We start from the raw sequence: 12,575 nt of genomic DNA on the forward strand, positions 1-12,575 counted from the left end.
GTGTACACATTCGATTTGAACTATGTACTACACTAGACCTGTGCAGCTTAAAGAGCTGGTACATCCAAGAAGATATGGTAGATTTGGTTGGAGACAAGAGTAAGGCAAACTGGTGCAGGAGGAGAGTTGTGACCACAAAAAAAAAAATGGTCAGAGGTAGGACAAGAGGGCAGATTAAGAAATTGTAGAAGGAGAGGGTGGTCCATAGTGTCAAAAGCAGCAGAGATCAAGAATAGAGTAGTGGAAACTAAATTTTTCAGCATTGAGATAATTGCAGACTCGTGAGGGCTGTTCCAGTGGAGAGGATGGAAGCCAGACTAAGGAGAGAAATGCAGTTGTACTTCATATACTCTGTAGCTGGAGAAGAGGTTTGGATCAAGGGTAGGTTTTAAGGCTAGAGGAGACTAGCTTTAAATCGGTGGACCGCTCCTGATGGAGAGCTTGCAGTGGGGCTAGTTATGACCACAGGGAGGAGGCAGGAGGGGATAGTCGGGTGAGAGTAAGTAACAGATGTGGCTTAACTTCCTCACCAGATACCTTGGGGAAGGATGTTGGTTGGCAGGGGTGATGGTAAGGGAGATTTATGATTAACATATGAGGTTAATGCTGGCTGTGAATTGGTGAAGTTGGTACTTATGTTAGTTGGGTGCCCACTAAGCTATTTGCTTAGTTTTACGTGGGACTCGCTATGCTTCAGGCTCGGTGGCTTGCTGCGCTTGCCACATTATATAAAATCAACTCCATGCTGACATGGATAGTGGGGGTATGAGTGTACTTATGTTAGTTGGGCGCCCACTATAGTAAGTTACCGTAAAAGTTGAGGTGAAGGTGGAAAAGAGGCTCTGGGTTTTTAGACTGGGAGAAGGGGTTCTTCAAGTGACGGTTTAGCAAGGAAACAAGTGTACACATTCAATTTTACTGCATCAAATTTGATATCTCCTTGCCTGCACAGCATTTTTCTTTTCAATAATAGAGAAAACGGGAGCGCGCATCAGATCGAAAATCTTAAACAATTTTTATTTTGCTTTGATTTCGACAGGCTTTGGATTTGATTTTTCTAATCTGTGTACACACCTAAAGAAGGTTAGATGGTGTCAATAGCCTCAATATCACACTTGGTCTGTGATGGCTGCACCAAGGCATGTTAGCCCCCCCCCCTTGCCACTTGGTAAAAATGGGTACTTGTGTAATAATACGGTGCCCACTACCCTATCTGCTTAGTGGGCTATTCTGCGTACTGACATTGCATCGCATGGCACAAAAATGGGGCATGCGATTTGATTTCACTACGCTAGCGTACGTATGCTTAGTAAAAGCTCATTGCATGGTCTTTTTTTTTTTTTTTTTTTTTTTTTTGTGCCATGCGATGCCTGAAGCGTGGCAAGCAGATGCTTTACCTTTTCATACCCCCACTATCCACGTCGGCGTGGAGTTGATTTTTATAACCTGTGGCAAGTGGACACGGAATACATGTAAAGTAATCCGCGGGGCTTGCCATGCTTCGCGCTTGCCACACTTGATAAAATCATCTCCATGCCGACGTGGATAGTGGGGGTATGAAAAGGTCGGGAGGACGCGTTACTCTTCCCCTCACGGGGCTTGTCACACTTTGGGCTGGCATGGATAGTGGGGGTGTTTTAGGAACACATTCACACCTGCCATATCGTACATCTGAGACAGTAATTACAACATGTGTTAACTTGAATTTACTTTATAATTAAGAATAAATTATAACATTAAGTAATTACAATAAAAATTCAACAAGAATAAATACATGAATAATATTTAATGAAGATAAAATAAATGAATGAAAGTCACTCATCACAGTCTGCATTAGCCTTTGGAAGCAGTACATGAAGAATATGGTTAAATGCATTATTAGCACCCAGTCTTCCGCCATATAAATTCCTACAGGTAGGAGTCTAAATGCTGGCGTGCGGTGCCTCTTTGGCGCTTGTGCCATTTACATGACCCCCAAAGGCGCTTAATGTTCTGGGTGTGAACACCTGTCTCTGGGTCAACAAAATTAAATTGACGATTAACACGAGCATGGTGATATCCTGCCTGCTCCAACTGCTCCATAGTATAGGCACGCCAGCAATCCGAGTTAATCGTTGTCACCGTTTCAATAAATTGATATATGGCGGCCATCAGAGTACTGGAGTCATGTTTCTGGACTGGAGTTAAAAAGCACTCACCAGTGTCCCTTGAGATGCCTCCGAATATCCACTGCGGAGGCAGCATCTGTCCAACATTGCTTTTCCTTTGGACAAACAGGCTCTCATCTACTTCGATTTTACCGGGACCGCCAATATGCTGTTGGGGCTGTGCCATTAGGTTGACGGTGCAGGCCTCCCTCATCAAATTGTAATAGAGGACCGCTGTTTTATAGGACAACTGCAGTTGTCGCTCACAATAACTGCTAATTCAAACAGGAAAGACTCTCTTTTTTTGGGGCACTCTTTTTGAGAGATTAATAAACGTAATCTCGGTTTTTAGAAGATTATTGTTAGTATAGGAAGATGGAAGAAGAAACGCCACATAGGAGTACCCTGGAGACGCCTCTAGTGTTAACTGATAGTTGTCAGCGCCTATGCTCAGGAATAAATTAAACTGATAACACTGCACAGCCAGGACAATGAACTCCATACTGAACCAATCTCTATACCAGAGCCATGGTTCCTCAATCCTGTGCATTCCCTATTCACTCTGCATGCTTTCTGCCCCTAGCAGGGTGTGTTGTGGCATGGCCCATGGTACAAAGCTGTTAGGGGTCAAGGGTGCAGGTGGAGGAGGAAGAGGAGGAGAGAGAGAACTACTTTGTCCATTCTCTTTACCTGCTGCTACTTCTTTCCTCAGGTTTCCATACCTGCACCTCATGTCACCTGTCTCTATCCCCCTCCCTCTAGATTGTAAGCTCCTTAGAGCAGGGCCCTCCTCCCTCCTGTTCTCACAGCACTCTTCTTGTATTTCAATTACAGCTCTCTAAGGCTGGTTTCACACACTCCGGCTCCTGCCGGACGGTGAAATCCCACACGGCCAGGGAGCCGTGCCGCACACATTAGCTGTGAATGGACACTATTGTGTCCATTCACACGGGACGGCCCGGCCGCACGGCTGCAGCCGGATCCCGCCACTGGAAGGGATGGCTGCCGGGCTGTGGCCATCTTCTCCATGATAAACTACTGTGTGCGGCATGGCTCCCTGGCCGTGCAGGATTTCACCGTCTGGCAGGAGCCGGAGTGTGTGAAACCGGCCTTAAGGTGCCCACACACTAGAACGATTTTTGGGCCGATTGCGCTGGCCTGAAATCTTATGTCCAGGACGGACAAAAGATTTCAAGGCTAATTTATGCGCACATCTTACGATCGCAGATCTGTCTAGTGTGTGGGCTCTCATCTACAATCTATACCTGCATCTATTCTCATTCACTTCCTTATATCTCAGCTGTATTGTGTACTAAGAATTGTGCTTTAATTGTGTTATGACTAGTTCTGTGTACCCTGTACTGTTCTTTTGTGTTCTATATGTACAGTACTGGCTGGTGCAATCACCATGTGGCGCCGCTGCCTGGATGCTGCACAGCTCAGTAATGATATGTTCCCCAAGTCTGTGTCCCTCATCAGAGTACATCTAGTATATATATCAGTACTGTTACTGGCTACCTAGCTGGCTGTGCAATCACCATGTGGCGGTGCTGCTTAGCTCGGTAAATATGTTCCCCATGTCTGTGTCCCTCATTAGAGTACAGATGTACAGTTTATATATATCAGTACTGTTACTGGCTGTGCAATCAACATGTGGCGCCGCTGAATGGCTGCCTGGGTACTGCACAGCTCGGTAAATATGTTCCCCATGTCCGTGTCCCTTATTAGAATGCGTCTTGTGCATATCTGTATGTGTGATGTACATCTGTACTTCCATTGTTGCCTGTTCCTTGTACTGATAACCCTTTGTATTGCAGTATGTGCATTGTTATTTTTAATGTCTGTAAAGCGCCTTGAGTCCTGTTGGAGAAAGTGCGCTATATAAATAAAACTACTTACTTTCTGATAAGCATCAGGAAGGATAAACGGCATCCTGGGAACCAATGTGCCGCTCTGAGGCTCACCTTCTTCTGGCAAGATTTGATATGGCAGCGCCACCTGCACAATTTTGTGTTACTGGCAACAAATTGTGCTGCTGGAAGAACACAACTGCCTCCTCCTCTGTCTTTGGCAAGCTGAACATTGTGACACTTTCTGCAGCCATTACTGTCACTTCTCCTTCACCTCTCACTGCAGCCATTCCTGTCACTTCTTCAGCTCTGACTGAATCTGCGAGGGAACTCTACTTCTGACTGACTACGCTATTTATGCAGCCTACGCTGATTCTGACAGCACAGCTACGATAACTACATAACGGCCGCCCTGCTATTATATTAACTAGTGAGATCGCATCGCACGGCACAAAAAAGGGCGATGCATGATGTTATTGCAGTATGCTAGCGTACATATGCTAACTGGGCGCCCTGTTAATACACAAGTACCGAAAAATGTTTATTTTATCTAAGAAGCACAGCAACAGAGATCAATCCCTGACCGGGAATCGAACCCGGGCTTCAGCAGAGCGAGCCGTATCCTGACCACTGGATCACCATGGAGTTGGTATTGGAAGCAGAATGATGGATGTATTGTATGACTGAATTATACAGGTTATTAGCGTTCTATGGATGAGACAAGATACAGATAGAACTGTACTGGATCGGATACTGGAAACCACTGGACTGGCTGGATACAGGATAAGACGAGGCCAAAACGATTCAGCAGGAATACGGGACCGGACGACAGGAGGTGCAATGGTGCCAGAATCCGGTGGTGCACAGGTGATAACAGGTAACGGATGCAGGTAACTGACACTGGGTGCTGGTAACTTGCAATGGATGCAGGTAACTGCCACAGGATACTGGTAACTGATGCAGGTAACTGTCACTGGGTGCTGGTAACTGGCAATGGATGCAGGTAACTGCCACAGGATACTGGTAACTATGAACCAGGGAGGTCAGGAATTCCAGACTGGAGGCTCAGATACCAAGCTCACACTGAGCTGCGTGACTTGAGGAACTGACACCCCAGGTCTTTATTTATACCTGAGTGATTGATGACTGGAGACAGGTGATTCTGAGAGACCCAGTCAGACACATGATTGGATGATTCATGGTCAGATGTTCAGACCCTGTGATGTCAGTACTCCAGGCAGGCTTGAATTGGAGAGAGGCATAGTAGGCCGGAAAACACTGAAGCCTAACTCCTAACATACACAAGGAATGCTGGCTTTCAGATCCGGATACGAAGTGCTGATTTGCAGAGGTTTATCAAGGGCTGCACCAAGGCTGTGATAATTACTTATAGAGGAATTCCATGAGAGTTCAGATGGAGAAATGCTAACTACTGCTAGCAGGGAGCTAAGGGGTTACAGCTGTCAGAAACTGGGCTAGAGAAGTCTCACAGGTGTGTCATTAAGGAGAGCTAACCATAGTTCACACACAGTGATTGCAGCCTATGTGCAGGCTGAATTAATCCAGGCAGAACATACTGAAGGACCATGTAGAAACTGGGAAACAGAAGAACAAACACCCAGGTTCGTGACAGTACCCCCCTCTTCAAGGGTGGACTCCGGACACCCACATCGAATCTTAGAGGAACTTGAAAATCTCATGTAGATCAACTTAAGACCTTCATCGACGCCTCTTCTTTTTACAATAATTTTTTGACTTGGGCAAAGAACTTTGAATCTTCGGTGAGGAGAAGACTTTATCACTAATCATGGGACCTCCTAGGAAGACAGTAGCATCATGATCTGAATCATAATCAGAATTTGAGTCTAAATCTAGCATAAGTATTGACTCTTCTCCCTTGGAGGTTTTATCACCTAGGGAATCTTGTAAGTAGCATGAAGCGGAAGAGCCAACACATATTGAAAGAACTGGTGGTTCAGAGGATCTAGAAGTATAAGGGTAATTGCCATTGTGATTAACTGATGAGACCAGAGGATTGGAGTATTTGGAATCTTCATAGTTCGATGAGGACAGAGTAGTGCACAGAAGATCTATGTCCATTGGCTGGGGATTCAGTGATGACTTGGGAGTGATTTCTTGAAGTGTGGCTTGAGACATGTGAAAGGATATTGTAGAATTACCCTTGGGAGGACAGCATGAACCTACTTTTGAAGTAAGCTGTTGAAGTGTGATTGGAGAAGAACAGGAATCTTTCTTGGACAAGATTTTCTTGAAAGATTTTGAAGGCTTTGGACTAAATTCTTGAAATACTGCAATACTGAAAGTCCATAAATTTTGGAAAAATCAGATCTTTGTTCTCAATAAGGGCCTTATTTTGGTTCATTCTTTCTGACAAAATCCTTCTTAGATGGGCAAAACCATGTGCACTGCAGGTGGGGCAGATGTAACATGTGCAGAGAGAATTAGATTTGGGTGGGGTTTTACTTCAAAGTGAGATCTATATTGCAGTGTAAAAATAAAGCAGTCAGTATTTTCCCTGCACAGAAACAAAATAACTCACCCAAATCTAATTCTCTCTGCACAAGTAACATCTGCCCCCCCCTGCAGTGCACATGGTTTTGTCCATCTAAGAAGGATTTTGTCAGAAAGAATGAACCAAAATAAGGCCCTAAGTTAGTTAGCCCACTTTAAAGCTCTTCCTCTCAACGATAAAAACAGATATTGAGTAATGTTGGAAAGAGTAATTTCACATAAAGGATCTGATTCCACCAAGGTTAGATATCGATCAACTAGTGCTAAATATAGCAATAAATCCCCATCAAAGTAAATAGGTGACTTTGGGCCACCTATTGGAGAAGAGATACCAACCTTATTTGACAAGCTGTTTTGACCACCTGCTGATTCATCTGATCCAGTCCTACAATTCTTCATTCGAGGCCGTGAACCGTCCCTCACTCCTGTTATTGGATTGCACAATACAAACAAAGGTTTTCCCGGGCTGGCTATACCATCATTCTGCCAACGGGCCAACAACCAAGCATCCACAGGTTATTTACAACATCAGGACGGACTTCCTCTGAACTTACATTGGACGCAAGCTAAAGATCAGTGCAGGTCCTATCAATCATACAGTGGTGACTATAACACTTCAATAGGTCCTTCCTTTGACAATCTTTACTGTTGTCTTTTTTATTCATGTAAATTTCTGTGATATAAAATTTTCATTTTAACTATTGATGCATACACTTTCATGATTTTGTCTTAAGCGCTGCTTTATCTTGTTGTTTTTGAAGTGAGTGGTGCCTGAAAGAACTTGAAGTGACTGGAACTGTACAAGGTTTTAGACCTACAGACAGAACTGGATTAGGTCTTGAGGCTGTAGACTTGACTGTAACTGGACCGGACTGACCAGGCTGAACCCTGAGAATTACTGGGACCAGGGGATACTGAACCGGACATTTGGACGAGACCAGATTGTGTCCGGATGGACTTGAAATCGATGGAACTAGAGGAGTCTTTGGATCTGCTGGAACTGGATTGGATCCAGAGACAGCGGAATTTGCTGGAACTGAAAGAGTCCCCAGATGAACGTATAGACCCGGATTGGATCTGGAGACAACTGACCCGGCTGGAAACGGTGGAGACTGAACCGGACATATGGATGGGACCAGATTGTGTCCGGATGAATTTGAGCAGGCAGGAACTAAATCCGAAAATTCAGAAAGGCCATCTTGGACCTGGACCATGCTGCCTACAGGATGCTGTCATTTGGTCTACAGCATGATGGTCGACAGTCATTAGGTCGACATGGGAAAAGGTCGACGTGGTTCTAGGTCGGAAGATCGACAGGTCATTAGTTCGACATTGTCTAGGTCGACAGTAAAAAGGTCGACATGGGGTTTTACACAGTTTTTTTGAGCCGACATGTGCTGACAGGCTGTATTTCATGCCCTACCATCCACTAGGGTGTGGTGGGAGAATAAAATAGTGTGCCGAGCGCATCGAGGCACCGTGCCCGATGCTTTGTGAGCGCAGCGAGGGATGCGGTGCACTTTGAACTGTGTCCATGTCGACTGTGTTGACATTCAGGTTAAAAAAACAGTGAAAAACCCCATGTCGACCTTTTGACTGTCGACCAAAACATTGTCGAACTAATGACCTGTCCAACTACCTGTCCAACTAATGACCATTCGAACTAGAAACATGGCGACCTTGTCCCATGTCGACCTAATGACTGTTGACCATCATGCTATAGACCAAATGATCCTAACCCGCTGACTACCAACATGGATACACTCACAGAAAGTAGCGAGCAGGAGTTTGTGTCTTTATCTGTGGCCTTAAAAATTCCCTCAGGGAAAATGGCCCTGGATACTTCCCTTGAGGTTGAAACTCTGTAAACCTCTTTTAGGGTTAATTTTCCCAGTACCCCCTCTGGGGTTAACAGGTCAAAAACTTTACTCTTTGAGTAGAAAACTCAGTTGCCTTTTCTGGAGGCTGAATATCGGATTCCCCTCCTGGGGCTGGAGACTGTGGACGTCCAACCTGGGGCTGGAGGACTCTCTGGAACGCCCCCACCTGGGGATGGAGGACTCTCTGGAACGCCCCCACCTGGGGATGGAGGACTCTCTGGAACGCCCCCACCTGGGGATGGAGGACTCTCTGGAACGCCCCCACCTGGGGATGGAGGACTCTCTGGAACGCCCCCACCTGGGGCTGGAGGACTCTCTGGAACGCCCCCACCTGGGGATGGAGGACTCTCTGGAACGCCCCCACCTGAGGCTGGAGTACTCTCTGGAACGCCCCCACCTGAGGCTGCAGGACTCTCTGGAACGCCCCCACCTGGGGCTGGAGGACTCTCTGGAACGCCCCCACCTGGGGCCGGAGAAACAGACCCCTCAGACTTTATGTGGCTTGAATGTCCTTTTCTGGACACCCGACCTTGGATTAGATCTTTTTTTTTTATAGAGAATTTCAATACAGTATAAATGCATTAATGACAGTAAACAGTAGATAGGTTATAAAACATAAAGGGAAAGTGGAACAGATTCAGGGGAGACACTCTGAGCAGTTACAATCATTGGTTATACGAGTAGTGAGAGGCAACTCACATCCGTTCAGTTATGTGCTTGCAAAGCAAACAAATTACACATAGAGGTTCACCGAACAAGAGGGATCTCGGGCGTTGGGACATATTATAAGATGCCTGAACCTGTTAACTTCCAAAACTGTTGGACAGGTCTACAGGTTGTGTCAGCGGAGGCTGGGGGCTAGACGATGTAGGTATCAGGGATAGCCAGTGTTCAGTCCAACGAAACAATTTGATCAGGGGGTTCAAGGCTGATGAAGAGTAGGTAATCCCAGCTATCTCAAATTCGCAATGTAACTGTACGCTCGATTCAACCAGATCTAGAGTTCGTACATATGGGGTACGCCAGTGTCGTGCTATAAGGAGTTTCGTGGCCACCAAAATGTGGCCCATTACATAGCGGTCATTGTTCATAACCCCACTATCCACTACGCATGGAGTTGATGTTATATAGTGTGGCGAGCGCAGTAATCTGCTTCCGCTCGTGATGCTCACTACGCTGCGCTCGCCACACTATATAAAATCAACTCCATGCGTAGTGTATAGTGGGGTTATGAACAGGTCAAAAATCAGATTGGTCGATATCGCATCCGATATTTCGGCCGCTGTGAAACTAAACAAGTACCTTACTTTTTTGTTAGCCAGGGCTTCAGCTAGGCAAGTTTCAGATTTGGGGGCCTTGACTTGCAAGTCTTCATTTCTGGTTTTTCATAATGATAGGGCTGTTCTCAGAACAGTAACAAAGTTTTCTACCAAAGGTAATTTGAAATTTCCATTTAAACCAGGAGATTGTGTGCCCGGTGTTTTGTCGTCCTGAGGAGGCAAGAAAAAAAATGGGACATACTTTGTGCTCTGCGCGTTTATGTGAACAGTGTAAATGATGTTTGCAAAAACTGTTTTGCTATTTGTTCTATATGATGTACATAAGAGAAGGTGGCCTGCTTCCAAGCAGATCTTTGCTACATGTTTACAGTCGGTGATTGCCTTTGCTTACACAATGGTAAGCAGACCGTTTCCCACAGGATTGATGACTATATCACTAGGTTAGTGGCTTCTTCTTGGGCTGTGCGTCATGGGACCACAGTGGAGAAGTCATGCAGGGCTGCCACCTGGTCATCTGTTTTTCATACCTTTACCAAATTCTATAGGTTCCATGAGTTCGCGTCGGAGGATGCTCCATTTGGGTGAGCAGTGAGAACTGCAGACCTGAGCGTACCCTCCCAAAAGACCGGCTCTTGAACGTCCCAAGGTTGAGCAGTGTCACCAGGATGGACGAAAGAGAAGAGGGGATTTTTGTAAGAACTCACCGTTCGAATACCTTTCTCTGAGTCCATCCTGGTGACCAGCGATCCCTCCCTTACGCTCAGTAAATAATGCCGTTATATGGTTATTATGTGATTGTGTATATTAATATGTTCAGGCGTTGTACTGAGTAATACAGGGGTGGGGTCCTAGGGTGCACACCAATTGAGAGGTGCGACCATGCGGAGACCTTTCAGTAGAACTGCATACAAAGTCAAAGTTGCAGGTGCACAAATCAAACGCCCAATTTAATAAATATTGCAATAAAATTTTGCATTTTTAGTGAGGTTCTTCGCTTATTTATAGCCATAAGTAACGGCTTGCCCACCTCCTACATCCCAAGGTTGAGCTGTGTCACCAGGATGGGGTAAGTTCTTACAAAAATCCCCTTTTCTCCTTCATCCACATGAGGACACTGGAATGGAGACTTTACAATGGGTATGGAAGTGTAGTAACTGGAAGCTGCCATTTTAAATTGAGTAGTGTCAAATCCTCCCCTCTATACCTCTCCCCAGTCTTATTTTAGTGCCTTCAGGAGCTGGTCACATCTCTGGCTTCTCCTGTTATTTAGCTAGGGAAAGCTGGGGAGACGCCCCTCTGCTGTGGTTTGCATAGGGGTGTCTCTAGGATTTCTGGATGCTGCAGTGTGCCTTGCAGACACTAGCCTTGACGGCACTGACAGCTTGTAAATATAGGCAGGGCTCCCAGAAAGCAGGATTCCCTGTGTTAAAAGGCTGGTCAGCAAAAGAAAAATGCCATTTGAAAATAATAATAATAATAATAATAATAATTTTATTTATATAGCGCTCTTTCTCCAATAGGACTCAAGGCGCTTAACAGATAGAATGAATGTAATACAGTACAGGGACAATAAAGTACAGAAAAGCTTTTCATAAACAATACTTAAGGGACTGAAGGAAACGCTTGAGTAAATAGGAAAGTCTTGAGCCTGTTTTTAAAGCATTCTAGAGTTGGGGTCTCTCGAACTGTGCGGGGAAGTGAGTTCCATAAAGTCGGAGCTGAATGGCTAAAAGCTCGACCCCCAGATGAATTACGGGAGATCCTAGGTACTGCTAAAAGTCCTTCATCTACAGACCGCAGTAATCGGGTGGGACAGTATGGAATCAGAAGCTGCTTCAGGTACCTTGGGCCTTGGTCATGTAGGGCTTTGAAACTCAGTAGATTGATCTTGAAAATTATTCGCCATTTTATTGGCAGCCAGTGAAGGGAGTAGAGAATGGGAGTTATGTGGCCAGAACGGGGCTGGTTAGTTAACAGCCTGGCAGCTGTGTTTTGTACCAGCTGTAATCGGTGCAGTTCTTTTGCTGGTAGACCAAGGTAAAGGGCATTGCAGTAATCCAAACGAGATGATACAAATGCATGTATGACTTTTGGCAGATCTTCAGATGGGATTAAGTGTTTGATTCTGGCTATGTTCCTCAGATGAAAGAATGAGGATTTGATTGTGGCTGATATCTGATGTTTAAGTGTCAATTCACCATCTAGTACCACGCCAAGATTCCGCACATGATCAGAGTTTTGTAATTTTGTACCCCCAATTGTCAGTCCAGTTGGGTGGCTGTGCTGCAGTCTTGTCCTTTGATGTTGAGGTCCAATCATAAGGACCTCTGTTTTATCCGGATTCAGTCTTAGCCAACTGGCGCTCATCCATTCCTGGAGCTCAGCTAGACAGCCATTTAGGGTTGCTATTGGGTTTTCAGTGCCCGGAGCAAAGGACAAGTACAGCTGTGTGTCATCTGCATAGCAGTGGTAGACAAGGCTATGGCGCCTAATTATTTCACCCAGTGGCAGCATGTACACTGCAAAAAGCATGGGGGATAATATAGAACCTTGTGGGACACCGCATGGCAATGGCACAGATGCAGATGAGTATACTCCAGATGAAGAAAAGGCACCATTTTAATTGGTGGAGCTAGAGTCCAGTCTACTCACCCCCCCAAAAATATGATAAATGCATAATAAAAACATTTGTAATACTTAAATTGTAATTATGCTTACATGCCTATTAGATCCACTACACTTTCTGAAAAACTGCTCATGCAGCCCACACATACCTTCCTCAGCTGCCACTTGACCACACCCCTTCTCTGCACGTCTTCTCCACAAGATGCATCAATGGCTAAAATGGCCGGGGAAGAGGAGCAAACCTAAATAGACTAGCAGGGT

Source organism: Crinia signifera, chromosome 6 (genome assembly GCF_055691185.1).
Source record: "Crinia signifera chromosome 6, ASM5569118v1, whole genome shotgun sequence".
Lineage (NCBI taxonomy): Eukaryota > Metazoa > Chordata > Amphibia > Anura > Myobatrachidae > Crinia > Crinia signifera.